General features: G+C 33.2%; 1 long non-coding RNA gene across 1 annotated transcript; it reads left to right on the forward strand.

The window, feature by feature from the left end:
• Positions 1–4753: 4753 nt before the first annotated feature.
• Positions 4754–5657, forward strand: LOC129915694 (uncharacterized). The gene is made up of 3 exons (XR_008772353.1): positions 4754–4832; positions 4889–5437; positions 5489–5657. It is a non-coding gene; the product is annotated as an uncharacterized LOC129915694 (long non-coding RNA).
• The last annotated feature ends 10710 nt before the right edge of the window (positions 5658–16367 follow it).

Genomic DNA, 16367 nt, shown 5'->3' on the forward strand with positions numbered 1-16367 from the left:
TTTTCTTTTCTTCAAGAGCTTTCTCAATGACATCGGTGATTCTATGTACTTGATCAATCGTCGAGTGCTTGCTTCTAAAACCGAACTGGTGTTCAGGTATAAGACCTTTTTCTTCTATTATTGGCTGGAGGCGCTGTAAAAATATTCTCTCAAAAACCTTTGATACTACTGGAAGCAGTGAAATGGGTCTGTATGATTTCTTTTCATGTGATGGTTTGCCAGGTTTCAAGACCATTATTACTTCTGCGACTTTCCATTGGTTTGGAATATATTCTAACCTAAGAGTGGCATTCATTATGTATAGGAGGTTTATTAAACCTTTCCGTGGGAGCATTTTAAGAATTTCCGCAGTAATTAAGTCGTATCCTGGAGCTTTTTTTGACTTTAGCTTCTTAATTTCTTTGTTTAATTCGGCAAGCGTAACATTTCTTGTGATGAAGCTTTCACTTGACGTTATATTCATATTTATACTATCATTCAATGCTTGCCCAATGAATGGTTTGAATGTTTCCTCTAGGTAATCAGCGAAAACGTTTGCTTTCTCTTTGTCGCTTCTTGCCCATTCATTTTGGTCTTTCATAATCGGAGGTGCTGGAATCTTAGGTTTTTTCGTGGCTTTTATAGCTTTCCATAGAGAGTAGTTAGATTCTTTACCTGCCGTCAAATTTTCAAGGTAATTTTTAGCTTCGCGGTTCTTGAAATCTGATATCATCTTTTTAAGTAAATTACTTAAGTGATTTAAATTAGATTTGTGTTGAGGAGCACGAGTTTGTTGCCATTTTTTGCGCGCTTTTCGCTTTTCTTTAAGAACGTCTTTTATCTCTTGGGGATATTTAGCATCTTTGTACCCTGCAATTTCTCTTTGGCAAGGGGTATTGTTCCATGCGGCTTTTTGGATAATATTCACAAAATTATCTACCGCTGCTTCAAGCTCAAGAGGTGTTTGTAGTGATACCCTTAATTCAACATTATCCTCAATATCTTTCTTAAAGCCTTCCCAGTTAGTTTTACCGTTTGTTAGCCTAGGTGGTATTTCAATTTTAACAAGACTTTCGCTCATTGTGAGAATAACGGGAGAGTGGTCAGAGAAAAGATCAAAGCATTCCGTTACTTTAATTCGATTTGACGGTATTCCCCTGACTATAAAGAAATCAATCAGGTCAGGTATTTTGGAGGAATCTGCCGGCCAATAAGTTGGTTTTCCAGTAGAATGAAAGTCACAATTATTCTCCATACCGGCTTCGTATAATGCTCGGCCCTTTTGAGATATGCATCTAGAGCCCCAAAACGTGTGTTTAGCGTTAAAATCGCCACCAATGATTAACGTTGGTCTAAGTGATTTTAGTAAGTTTGAAAATTCATTTCTATCGATTTTGTACCGCGGAGGGCAGTATATTGATGATATATTCAATGCATCATGTTTAGTTTTAACCTGCACACTTATAAGCTGCATCGATTCAAGTTCAAGCTTTAAGCCAATCGAGTGTTTGAAACATTCTTTTATATATAATGATGCTCCGCCCCTTGCTTTGTTCGACGGATGAATTGCGTGGTAATCTAAAAAACCGTTTATATTGAAATTTGATTCTCTTTTAACATGGGTTTCTGATATCAAACAAATGTCAATATCTTGTTCCCGTATAACCATTTCTAGTTCTCCAAGTCTCTGCCATAATCCATTGGCATTCCACGTAATAATTTTAAGGTTTTCCATCATGTTTTCTTGTATACCGTTGGGGTCGAATAAATTCTTCAATTTTAGCTAGCCTATCACATATTTTATTATTAAGTTTGACCTGATCCTCAAATTTTGACAAGATTAAAGCCAAACATTGAGAAAATGCGTCAGGTTCAGGATGATTTATTACGGGTGTAGCTGCCGCTTTGGCGTATGAGTTTGCACTACTTTTTTCTGGAGACGTCTTTGATGTTGATGGCGTTTGATTTTCTTTGCCGGTATTGGGTCTTACTGTATTTGCCCTTTTAGGTGTCTTAGAAATTGGGTTTTCTGTTTGCTTCAATGGTTTTCTTTGTGTGTGAGTTTTTTCTCGGCGTTTTTGTAGCTCTTTGGCTACTTCACAGCCTCTATAGCTTGCCGGGTGACTTCCATTGCAATTAATGCACTTCGCTGGAGTTTTGCTATTTCCGGTACAGTCTGCAGTTAAATGCTTTCCCGCGCATTTCACACACCTAGGTTCTTTTTTGCAATAGGTTTGCGTGTGGTTGAAGCCTTGACAGCGTTTACACTGAGGTACTTGCTTTGTACGGTTTCTTAGAGGTTCGATCTTTACAACGAGGTTAAGTATTGTTTTAATTTTGTAGATTTCCTCTAGTTTTTCTGTTTTATCAAACGTGAGTATGAATAGTGGGAGGCCACGTTGTACCACGACTGTTTCTTTATCTTTTTGTTGTTTTTCCTTCTTGACGATGTTTTCAGCATTTAAAATCTTGTAATTTTGTTCTTTAAGATCACTGATGACATCATTTTTTTGGCATGAGGAGTGTAAGCCCCTCGCCACGACGCGTAGAGGTCTTTCCGATTTGTTTTCGTATGTGTACCACTCTACTTGTTCTTCGTTTAGTCTTCGCGAAAGGAGACGATAGTTATCGGAGTCTTTTACACAAACTTTCCACTTGTTGTTATTAAGCGAGATAACTTTAAAATTCGGCGGCGGTAACGCCTTTAAAATAGTTTGTAATTTATTGAACTCCGCAACCCCGACAACATTAATCGGTGGCGGTGGCCTTATTTTAACAGGTTTTTCTTTGTTATTTTTATCGTTTTCTTTATTTACTTCTACATTCGCTTCTTCCGTTTCAGAAGAGGATGCCCCCTCTGGTGGGGACGAAGCTTTACGTTTTTTGGTACGTCTTTTTGAGGATCTTTTCGTTTCACGTTCTAGTTCTTCTTCGTCTGTTTTATATTCAACAATATCCACTTGCTGTGGAGTTTCTTTTGATTCTATTTCTGTTTTAGTTTTTTTCAACATAACATTTTCTTTGCGAAGAATATCGATTTCTTGCTGTGCTTTCTTTAAGGCCTCATTTTCATTTCTTAGAAATTTTATTTCTTCTTTCAACTCTTGATAGAGTTGCAATGTTTCGTCGAGCCTTTGACGAAGATCTTTATTGTCTTTTACAAGACTTTCTACTTTCTCTGAGTCTTCTTTTGCACGCTCTGTCGTTTTGGGCGGACTCTTTTGCCCGGATACACTCGATGTTGGTGGTGGTGATCGAGTTATCATGGGTTTTCTTGAAAACGGATTTATCAAGTGTTCGAATTGGAATAATTGGCTCTCCCCAGAATCCTTAGAGCCGACCTCCGAAGAGGGTGGATTTTCCAGAAAATCTGAATTGCCACCTGGGGTATTATATCTTTCTGTTTTATTCATTCCATATTTTGTATACGTCATTCTCAGTATACGGAGGGTGGATTTTAGTCGCCTCTTACGACAGGCATGCCTACCTCGGGTATATTCTTTCTTTTCCCCTACCCGAAGGGGGCAGAAAACAGAAATGAATATTCAAAAACCCTTAAAAACAAAAAATATTTTTTTTTCATAAATGATTTTTTGAAAAGCAATTTTTAAAATAAAGTTGGAAGAAATGCCATTTTGTAGTCATTTTGGGTTTGGTTGGGTTTTTGAAAATTTTAATTTTTTTTTTTTTTGAAAATTTTAATTTATATATTCTAGCAATAGGAAGGGTTTGCCAAAAATGGTTCAAATTGAAGCAGTTAGTTGGGATATCGTAAGGAATTTGGAAAAAACTGTCTTATGGGTTCTGTTAATAAAGTATTTAAAAAAAAAAACTTTTCTAACTTAATAAATGTTTTAAAGCTTATATTTGAATTTTTCATTCAAAATTCTGGCAGCCGTTTTTGAGAAAATTAAATTGGTTCAAAATTGGTATATATGACAGAGTTACCGGGTTTTTTTTTTTGCTCCAAAAATATTAAATCCAACAAACCGCCCCATACCTACCATGAATTGAATAGACCCATCAGTTTTGACTGTAAGTCCATACTTGGACACGTAGACATCCTAACAGACTGACAAGCTGATCCATTTTTTTCGAATTCTCATATTATCATTCTGAAGGATAATATTTCCAGTTTAAAAAAAAAAAAAGTTTTTAAATAAATTTAAAAAAAAATATTTTTTTTTGTACTAGATTTTTTGTTCTTTCCTTTTTTTCTGACAATTAAACCAAAACATAAAATATGTAGGAATATTGATCCACAAGAGCAAGAACGTGCGATCCAATCGTGGACTTTACTTTATATTTCCTTGAAATTTTTGAACAATAACACTGGTCGGCAACGAAAATAGAGCTTAAACCAAAATAAACTCTTCTGTGCTAATTATGAATCCGAAGTCAAAATTTCACTGGCACGTCAAGTTTTCGAAATATTTGAATATTAACCCTCTACTGCATGAATTAATATTAGCGGACGAAAAAATTAAAAAATGCTTTGGAACTGGGACATTCGTGGAGAGAGTGTCTGTAAGAAAGGCAATTTTCGCAGACCTTTAACCTACGAACGACATCTCTTCGTCGCACATTGTCCATATTCAGGAACTGCTGACATCTCTTCAACGAGTGCTTCTCCTGGTTGCATAGCTTGCATACCAACTGCTCCACAGTGTTCGTCTTCGGTACTGGCTTGGAAAGGCTGCTTGGCTGATTGTTTCACAAGGAAACTCTTCGATCTCGCAGGCTGGAAACGCGGCTTGCTGTTGACGGGTTGCTCGTTCTTGTTTCTGCCTGCTGGACCAAGTTCCTGTTGGCCCACAACCTCAAGAGTCCGGAAACGTGTCTCCAAAAACTCGGTAAGTTCTTTAAATTTTGGCAACTCTTTTCGATTCCCTAACTTCTCTTCCCACAGTTTTTGAGTTGTGCTGGGGAGTTTCTGGACAATGAACCAAATCAAGACTGTGTCCCAGGTAGACACCGGAACGTCCATATTCTCAAGAGCGAGGTAGCATTTTCTTGTGGTGTACAAAAGTTCTTGCAGACCAGAAGCAGTTTCTCGAGTTTGAGAAGGTTGACCAAACAAATTTTATATTTGAATATGCACCAAAATGCGCTTGTGGTCATAACGCTCCTCTAAAAGCTCCCACGCCTTCTGGTAATTAGCTGCTTCCACCGATATGTTCTGCAGAAACCGATTGGCATCTCCAATTAAGCAGGACTGCAAAAAATGCAGTTTATCGATCTCATCTAAAGCCTTGTTATTATGAACGAGAGCTAGGAATCGATCATGGAAACCACGCCACGTAACATACGACCCGTCAAATTTTGGTAGATCGATGCGTGGAAGTCGGATCCCCGATGACGTTTGCCCTGTTGATGGTAGAGTACCCCCACTTGAAGACGCCCCACTGACTGGTGTTGATTTTGCCATTGCGTCCACCAACTCTGCCCTATACTCGAGGTAAATGTCAAATATCTGGTCATAAACAACCACTAACTCCTCCTTTTTCAGATTCTCCTCTAGCATACCGGCACCGATGATGGCTTCGTGGTACTTTTTAGATGTCACCATGTCGTCTTCTAACTTCGCTAGACGACCTGAAGCATATGCCGGAACCCTTCGTTATTTCGGTGCTTTTTTAAAGTTGGTGAGATCTTTAATTACTTTACTTAAAATACCCTTTTGTAATTCACCGTATTTGAAGTTTTTATTCTCAGCCATATTTATTTGTTAAAATTTATATATTTAATTTTCAGAAAATCCAGAAGATATATCAAATAAAAAAGTAAATGTGCAAGACTTACGGATTTGTCTGCTGCTGCTGCCGTCTTATTCAAGAAATTATGTTGTTGGTGGGGCTCCGCTGACGATTGCAATTATAGCGCGCACGGATTTTTTTTTTTTTTTTTATTTTATCTTTAAGATATTTTTAAGTTATTTATAATTAGATATTAAGAAAAAGTTCGATATTCACTTTATTTAAACGATTATTGTCAATGCAATTTAAATTAATTAGCGAATTTGTTAATTTGTTCTTTTTTCTTTTTTTTTTTTTTATATTTGCACACACAGCACACACTATTTTGTTTAAATGTTTATTAAATGTTTATAAATGTTTGTTAATTGTTCTTAAAAAAGGCTCGAAGGACCAATGTTAACGTCTACTTTTATTAAAAAATAGCAAAAACTGTAAATGTAAAAATTTCCAACTTCTTTAATAATTAAAACACAACCTTTATATTTGAAGTAATAATTTGTAGTGATTTATTTTAGTCATAAGACTAAGTGTATAGTAGATTTGTATATTAGTTTCATTAATTTTATGACATTTTAATTTTGTGGAATGTATTGTACGTCATTGCCAAGTAGATGTGAGAAAAGTACTTTTAGTACTATTTTTGGGTACTTTTACGTACTTTCGTACACATGGGTTCTTTGGGTTGTTTCAAAACGGTTTACATTAAAAAAATTTGTTTAAATTAATTTGTTTAAAAAATTTGTTTATAAGCCAGATTTGGCTTCGTATGCATTAAGGGGTAAGAAATTTTACTAATTTTATTTATTCAGATTATGTAAAGAATAAAATTAAAAATATCAAAAGATAAATATTTATCATTTAAAAACAAAATAAAGTAAAATGAATACATTGCATTACAAAAGGTTAAGAATTAATTCAAATTTGGCTCATTTTAAGCCATGGAACCGAGAAAAGCAATTTGTTTTTTCCGTTATATATATTTTTTCTGGTTCACATTATTTCCACTGTCAAAGTAAGCCTTGCTCCAACATTTTCACCCACTCCCAGATCTTAAAAAAAAAACTAAAAAGTAATAAAATGATTGAAAAATATTATAGGTGGGCCTCCCTCTCCCTAAATTTTTTGTGGTTACGCCCCTGGAAATTGGGTTAACATAAAAAAATATCTCTAAAAGCGAAGGGGCTCCATTTCTGAAGTAAAACATAGCTTCCAAGCAAAATAAAAATGTAAAGGAACAAAATCGACTCACCTGTGATCATAAAATACACCTTTATTTTGTGTCGGACACACGAAAAAACTATCTCTATGGGTTCTCAGAAACACAAAGAATCGTATTGAATCGTTACCATTTTTTTGTGACAGAGAAATAGACAAACCCATATTTGGCTTCGTATGCAGTAGAGGGTTTTAACATATCAAAAACGCATTTTGTTGGTACTTTTGGCGTTGAATTTCATCACCGTTAAATTATTTTTCTGCAAAACTACTTATGCAATCTCCAAAAGCCATATTTTATCGTCATAAATATGTTAATTTTTTTTATTTTTCAAAACTATTTTTTTCCAAAAGATATTTGGTATAGAAATTAACGATATCTCAAAATCCTAGTGGTTAAGTGAACTTATGGTTTTTTGATGCAGATTTGAAGTAAATTCCAGTTTTGGATTCCTGATTTGTATAAAAAAAAAGCAAAATATTACGAAAAATTATATATTTAGATCAAAAATTAAAAAAAAACATTTCATTCAAGATTAGTTTTTGGAACTTTATAGCGAAAATAGTGATAAGCAGAGCTCAAAAACTAGACGTGATGGAATAAATCTTCTAACAGTTTCAGCACACTCTTGAAAGTTAATTAAAATCACCTTACAGAGTTCTTGCTCCAAACTTTTTTTTGTTTTTTGCCAACCAGTGTAATTATTCTAAGCGATCAAAGATTCCAATGTGTTTATTCAAGAAAAGGTCACAAACAAGGATGAAATTAATTCGTTCTCGTCTCGAATTGGATCAATTCCATTCAACTTAAATGGATTTTTGAGATTTTTCTACACGGGGACTTAATTTCTGATAGACAAAAAAATAGTCGGCAAACAATATTCAAGCAGAATGTTAAGTTTTTTGACTCAAAAAATTATGTGGTAATAATTTCCTAAAAAAATTGTTTTAAAAATAAAAAAATTGGCTTTTAAATTTATCAGTGAGCCAGCCATTTTGTGCCAATTTAAATATATTAAAAGTACTAAGCAAACAAATATTTTAAGTTATTTACAGTTATATCTACAATTAATTACAATTTAAAAAATTATAGGAATTATTTTCAATAGTACGTATACGCCACGGTGAACTAAAATTTTAAAAATGAAATATTTCTGGTTTTTGAGCGTGATTGATATACTCCCGAGTGCATAACAGGATATCATAACAATATACGGTTTTCGAGGATCTTTCCAATCTTTCTCCACGAATCGAGAGTTATTTTTGGTCGTACTATCTAACTTACTAACATACTTAGTGGAATGAAATAACACCGGGAATGTGTTTTTTGAAAGGTAAAGCTGCTTTCTTTTACTATCTGAATATTTAAAATGGTTCTCCAATCGAATTTCAAAATGTGGTTTAAAATTCAATTCAAAAAGAATAGGCCAATTGCCAATATGCTACCGTTGAGAGTGACTTCCAAATAAATTCCCAAACTGTAATTGAAATTGAGTTGGTAAAGATACATATCTTCGGTTTCTATTTCGTCTTTTTCTCATTGAAAGACGACTTTTCCCATGCACATATCAACATCATTCGATGTGTGTACAGATACAAAAACGTTGATGTTGATACATTTCTACCTATGTACGTACAAATATAAAAAAGAAATTTATCAATCAGGTCACTCTTGTAGACATGTGAGGCCACATTTCCAAACAAACAAGAACAATATTTACCATTCATTAGAGAGTTCGGTGGTGGTAAAGGCAAGGATATTCTCTCATGGAGAAATCTATCTCCAGCATCACATCAAGTATACAAAACATATACACATCCTAGCTAGGTACCAGAGGAAAAGTGAGACAACATACTCATACTCATGATGAGCTCATATGGCCCATTCCACTTTCAAGTACCTGTATACACCCAACCCAACTTCGAAAGTACCTAAATATATGAAAGCTTCCGTTCGAGCTTGGCTTTACTCATCATCTCTCTTTTCTCATCATGGTGAGTTAAAGTCCTTGTCTTCAAATGGATGTGTTTCTTAACAGGATCAATATATGCTTGACACACACAAGAGACCAATTCAAGAGCACTTGGATCCTTCCATAGAAGCCGTCATCAACACCATTGACTCTGGACTTGTTAGACAGAAAGATGAATCGACAGCGACGACGACGATGACGACGTGAAAGTGGGGTTGCTTATACTCGTATATGGGAACTTGGAAGGATATCATTTTCTTTAACTTCCTTCCATGCATGTTGCCCTCTCGAATGTCTATCTTTCTGTTTTTATTCCATAAGCATTGCCAATGTTTGTTCTGTCTGATATTCAAGCCAGGTGTATAAGAGTACACAAGTAGTAGCAGAGCAGGATATAGCTACATAGATACCCACAAGCTCATATAATATGCGTTCGTTTTTTGTTTAAAAATAAATGTCCTTGACACCTGGAAATTTGTACTTTGGTCGTTGCAACAACAAATAATGCATTTTGACACAACATGACAACTATTGAATTAAGTGGAAAATTACTCAAACAAAATTAAATAAAAATAAGACAAGAAGATAAGTAGTAAATAAGTGAAGAATGTTACAGAGACTATATCCTTTAACTCTTACCAAATTAGGGTAGCAATATTCTAAATATACATAAAGGTATACCTGTACTAGGTGACCAAACAGACGTTGTTCAGATGGCAAAATTACTTTGATTACTACGTGTAAAAAAAAAAATGTTAAAAATAGTCTTTATTTTGGAAATTTCATTCAAAATTCACTTACCTAATACCAGGATCATTCTCTAAATACGCCTTAAGCCCAAATTGAAGTTCCAAATTTTTCGCTTTCTACAAGAAAAATGAATCAAGCAATTTTTGTATAAGGAAAGAAATGGAACCATAATTTGAATTTGGATTGTAAAGCGCTTTGCCGGAAAAAATTGCTTAAATTACTGTGCTAAAACATAATAATTTCTTGAATTAGAAAAAAAAAAATAACTAAATTTTTAAAAAAAAATTGCTAGAAATTGTTTACATAGTCTTAAGCTGGTCGTAAATAACGTTTGAGCAGAATTAATAACAATAAAAATTCTGAAAATTATTGAAAAAAAACTTCAGAAAAAAACTTTGCTCGAAGTCGTACCGATAAATCCAAAAACTCACTGGTCAACAAAATTGAACTTTTTTTTGCCACAAGAACCAAAATATACTTTTCGGAAGGTTTTTAAAATGCAGAACACGATTCTGATGTCAGAAAAATTTGATTGGCCTCTGATTTTGAAATATTACCGTTTTAAAATGCAAAAAAACGTAAATTTGGCCGTTTTCGAGGCTATATTTTTATGTGAGGTTATTCATTTTTCACAAATTTGTAACAGGGCCTATAACATTTTGAATTTCTTCATCCAAAACCTTAAATCTTTGAATCTTTCGGATATCACTTTTTTTGATTGAAATATCATAAGTTTAAGTTAATAAGCCAAAAACAAACTTAACTTAATCTAAAGTTAAAGTCACTAGTCAACAAGATTTTAATAACTACCTTTATTAAAAAAAATTTATTTCGCATTTTCTAACGGTAATATTTCAAGAACGGAGGCTAATAGAATTTTTTTTTATTTCGGGTTCGGGTTCAGCACCCCAAAAACCTTTAGAAAAGTAGACTAAAAAAGACTAATTTGGTTGACCAGCGCTGTTTTTGACGTTTTTATGCCGTTTTACAACGGTAATATCTTAAGGACGGAGGTCAATCAAACTTTTCTGACTTTGGATTCGAGCTCAGCACCCCACAAACCTTCAGAAAAGTATATTTTGGTTTTTGTGGCAAAAAACCTTGTTTTAATGATGCTAATCGATTTCTCAGGTCCGAAATAGGGTGAAACAGGCAAACGTCTAAAATTTCGACTTGGTTTCTGTGGTCGAAAATGATGAATGATGGCTTTACTTTTGTTGAAGAACACGGCCGTTACCGACCATTGCTCAGAATCATCTTTGATAAATGGATCGCTTAGCAATGTTCATCTGCTTAAGTTTTTTCAGCAGAGTTATTTCGTGAAAAGACATGGTTCGAAGACGAATGAGGTAAAATGACAACATTTTATAGGTACGATTTGCCACAAATATATTCCATTTTCATAGTGGACCCATGAGAAGCCAACTTGGGAATTTCAAAATACAGATACTCAAACTGGTGTTACATCCAAGGAAGATCTTACCAGGTTTATTAAACGGCATAGAAGGAGAGCTTGGCAAAGTTGTAGACGAGAAACCAACAACTCCTTTACTGTAGCAAGATGAGTTTTTGCGGCGACCGAATAAGTTTCTACCAAATAGCATATAAGTTCAAATTTTGCATTGTTTTTTCAAAATTCTAGCTCAGTTGAAAAAAAAAACAAGACTTTCAGGGTACCAAACATTTTGCGGAGCTAAAATTTGGAGCTTACACCATTTAAAATAAAAATTTCCATTTGGACATAACTCCACTAATCAACAAATTTTAACAAAATTAAGGAGTTATGACCCACCGAAGTAGGACATTAGACCATCACGAATTTATGTCCTGTGAATCTATATCCAACGCCGTTACTTTCAGTAAAATGTTCTACTAATATTTTGTTGATTGCATTCCAAGATGACAAGGAAATAAATCTATACTGGAATGCTTCAGTATTATGATGGGAACTTCTACTTCTGTACAAATGATAATAAACCGAACAATAGGAGGCAATAACATAAAACCTATTAATTTGCATTAAATGTACGTACACATAGTAAATGTAATAAATTGAATTGAAATAATCCGCATTGCAATCCCATCCCTTACCTTATTTTAATGAGATTTTTTCTTAAATGTCCATTCACTTAAAAATCACTTTTAAAAATTAATAAATGCCACCTACCTTTTCCAATAAAATAATCATTTAATACTTCAATAAAACAAAAATTAAATATTAAACGTTACTTTATACTCTTTACCTCTTTAATAAACAAAAACAATAATAAAAAAAAAAATACCAGGAATTACTGTTTGTTTTACGAATGCAAAGCTTCGATAAATAAGAAAAACACCAAACCAATCTGCTGACAACCTCCAGAGATTACACAAAAATAACAGTATCAGTAAAAAATGTCATTCAAACGTCATTGTGTCACAAAATGAATTCATTCATTACATAATACGTATACATATATATTTATTTTCATTTTGATCGGATATCCTGAAAGCGCATTATAAAAACACCAAACAACCTGAAATCAAAAAATATATACATATAAAATACTTGTGCATTATTATCTTTTGAATCGGCTCCTATCTCGCTAGGTACATATACGTACACATAATCCTTGCCCTGACACAGAGCTTTTCGGGTCAACGTGTTTTGATCCTGTGCAACCCATGCGAACAATTACAAACAGGTCGCGCTGTAATATGCACGTCGCGGTCATTTGCAGCATGCAACATTCAACATTCAACCCCCCAAAGCATTTTTTCCACTGCACCGTCACTGGCGTCCACTGTACTAACCACCACGTCACCATATCGTTGCTGGCCTTATTTTTGGCCGCGACCGCACACACACCGATTTCACGTTGAGATTTTGGCTCGAAGATAAGTTCCAACAAAATCCATATACAATACATTATAATAATTGGGGTGTAATTAAAATCGGAATTTACAAGGCCTATACAACTTGTATATGTACTGTACATTGTACAGAATACACCCTCTGGTGCACACTATAGGTCCTTTGGGGACTTTGGTGCATGCATACACCCACTCTCCCACACCTCTTTTTTTTTTTTTTTTTTTTTTTTTTTTTGTATGTTCACCTTAAGTGGACATATTTTGCGGCATTACATACGGGACATGGCGAAAATTGGCACATAGTGCGACGCTGGAATGTCGTGTAAGTGTATTAACCTGGCTCTCTCTCTGAGTTTGTGCGGAATTTTCATTCGTTTGAGGGTTTTACCTTTCTTGTTGCTTCGTGCTATGGTGTAATTAATCTTTTGGTGCCTTGTAATGAGGTTTTTTTTCTGTTTTTTTAACTTTTTTTTTTTGTTTCACCTTTATGCATAGTCCAAGGGTTGTCATGCAAATTTGCGTTTTAATGTACAATGGGGAGAAATAGCCGAAAAAACCGGCAATGGTACTTAAGCGATGATGAATTTATTCGAGGAAATATTTTTGTGAGTTTGTGGAGCGAATTTGAAATGTGCTAAACACTTTGGGTGGTCTACAATTAGTGGGTCCTTCTGTTTACAATTTTTTTTTTTTTTTTTAAGAGGCACACGTTTCTATTTTTACGTAGAGCCTCCTACTATTTTGTGTTGATTTTTGTACAATTTAACATTTAAGGTCTTATATAGAGTACCCCTCTGTTTTATTAAAAAAAAAAAAAAAAACTGACTGCCTTTGTTAATCCCTTGGTCCGTATTGTGACTAATTGCTTTACCTAGCCATAAGTTAATTTCTTTGAAATTTATATTTCCACTATGTTTCACGAATGTACAGTTGTTAACTGTGGCGTGTTAATGGGTTCAATTTCAGTATAAATTAAGAAGGTACGATATTTTTTTTCTGTACGAGCCTTCTTGTCTCCTGCATTAAGCACATAATGAATGCAAACAAAGGCAGAAAATCAGATAAACTGTGTGTATATTTAAGCAGAGAATAGTGATTGCTAACAAAAAACTTTTTTTTTTTTGTAATTAGTTTAAGTTAAAAAACATTATAAGCATTTTGCTGTCTGTCATCACTTAACTAGAAATGAAAACTTTTAATTTCTATTAATTTTAACTTGTTTTTTGTTTTTGTGCATGTTAATGATTTTAGGGGGGAATTACAGCATTGCGGAATCAATTATAAAAAGTATTAATGTTAAAAGTAGCTTTTTAGCGAAAAACCCAACCTTAAAAAAGAAATACAAATAAAAATCCAGTTTCGAGAACTCGATAAACTTCGTTTTTATAGCCTGGATCAGTTTTTTTAATTCCTCTAAAATAAGGCTGAATTCAGCCTACTAAAATAAAATATTATTATAATTTTGTGATGCCCAAACTTGAAGCACTTGCGCTTCGCTTAGGCTAGTGGAGAAAAAAAAATTATTTTTCTTATTTTGAAATGAAAATTTTTTTATGCTAACAATAAGTTTGTAACTTAAACACTTTTTAAAATATTCACGGTTTTGGTTTAAAAAATTTAGCTCAAATTAATTTTGTATGCATTGGTACAAGGAACCGGAAGTTCACATTTTTTAACATCAATTTTAAATAAAGAATAAGATTTACGCATTTTTATGACGTGATAACGTCTTATAAATCGATGAACCATGGCAGCATCCACAAAGAAGTGACGCCATTTTCTCCCCTTTCACCTGAAATTTTTAGCATAAATTTCAATTAAAAATTAAAAATAAACTATTGGAGATAAAAAATTCTTGTATAGGTTATTTGAAAAATAATAACCTAAAGATGAATACAAATTAAGGATTTTTAAAAATTCAATCACTAAATAGGGTAAATAGGGGTAAAACACATGTATTGAAAAAATTCTAGAAAATTTCTAAACCAAGTAATAAATTGTTTTTTTTTTTTTTTTTTTAATATAAAACATGTGGTAGATTTTTTACGAAGTAGTGATATTTGGTAGGTGAAATTTTTTTTGACAATTTGGAAAAAGCTATTCAAAAGATAATGAAAAAAAAAAAATTAGGATTTTTTTCTAAATATAAATTTTTGGGTGTATACTTTTTTTGGGTGTTTTTTTCTAGCAATTTTTTGGAGCCTTCAAAAAATCTCAAACTTAAAGGACATATAAGTTATGGCCATGTTCTTGCAAAAAATTAGTGTTTTAAAATGATTTTTGACAGAATAAGGGGGAAACAAGTTTTTTTTCGGTTTTTTAAACCGTATTTTATTTTTATCTTTTTTTTTCAACAGATAAGTTAATAGAAATAATATTGTAGATAGATGACACGATGTTACAAAAATGAGGTTTTAAAATATACGCGGGCGGAGACCTATCACGTTTTGTAGAGCTAGTCGCACTGATTACGAAACGGTATTTAAAAGTCCCCAACACCCCCAAAATCTGGAGTTAGGGGCAAAAAACGGTCTTTTTGACCTTCACCCATTGAAAAAAATCTAGCTTCGTCAAATTTTTACCCATTTTCGATTTTTTTACAGTTTCTAATAGGAGATAAATATACCTTTTTAGCAATGCATAAAACATGTCACTCGGTTAAACCACCTTATAAGCTGTCAAAGTTCAAAAATTGCATTTTTTTTCGTCATTTATCCAACTTCGACATCAAATTAAAGTATATATTTTCACAACAGCATGCTGTTTTAAAAATATATTCTAAGATAATATTTATTTCCAAATCAAAGGAGGTATTTTTTATGAAAATCAGTTTAAAATTGGCTTAGAAAAAAAAAATTCGATTTCAACCCAGATACAGAAATTCGAACTTTTAGGTATAGAAGAAAAATGTTATTTCGGCACGTAGTAGGATAACTTGGGCGCCAGGATTTGATAACGGGATTTTATAGAGGAGCTCAATACAAACATTTTTTTTCTTTGGGAGGGGGGTCTACCTCCCCCCGTTTAGGTGGGAGGGGCGGTTTTCTAAAAAAAAATTATCAAAATAAAAAAAAATTATTAAAAAACTACGGCAACACTTATAGTAATAAATGATACCATTTCCGAAAGGCAAAATTGTGCATTTAATTCTAATTTTTAAATCAATATATTATAAACTAATAGTTTTTGAAATAATCGATTTCAAAGTTTAAAATAGGCGAAAAAAAAATTTGAAAACTCATTTTATGCAATTTTTGTCCAGACTGTGAATTGTAAAAAAAAAAAATTACTCACACAGAAAACTGCCTCAACTGATTCCTAATCACTCCAGTTTTTAGCCCCTAACTCCAGATTTTGGGGGTGTTAGGGACTTTTTAAATACCGTTTCGTAATCAGTGCGACTAGCTCTACAAAACGTGGTAGGTCTCCGCCCGCGTATATTTTGAGTGTTACACCGTGTAATAGGCAAGACTTTATTTGTGCAAAAAAACTTTAACTCAATCAAGCATGCTGATAATATTACCTTTTATTTAATATACCACACATAACGATACATTTACTATAAGCAACACAATGCTACATAAAAAATCTTCAGAAATACCTCAAAACAGATGTGGAGATCTGTTGCCGATGAATTTGAAATGTTACTTTTTTGTAGACACTGTAGAAATATGATTAAAGCCTCATATAAAAGGTGAAATAATTAGCTTTCAGATGATATAAAATTTATTATAGGTTGTTGTATAAAAAATGGATTTAATGCCGTTAAAAGAAAAATAGTTTGATTTTTTCACTTTTGTAATAAAAAAATTGATTGTTTTCAATAAATTGTTGTTATACC

This window comes from Episyrphus balteatus, chromosome 3 (assembly GCF_945859705.1).
Source record: "Episyrphus balteatus chromosome 3, idEpiBalt1.1, whole genome shotgun sequence".
In the NCBI taxonomy this organism is placed as follows: Eukaryota; Metazoa; Arthropoda; class Insecta; order Diptera; family Syrphidae; genus Episyrphus; species Episyrphus balteatus.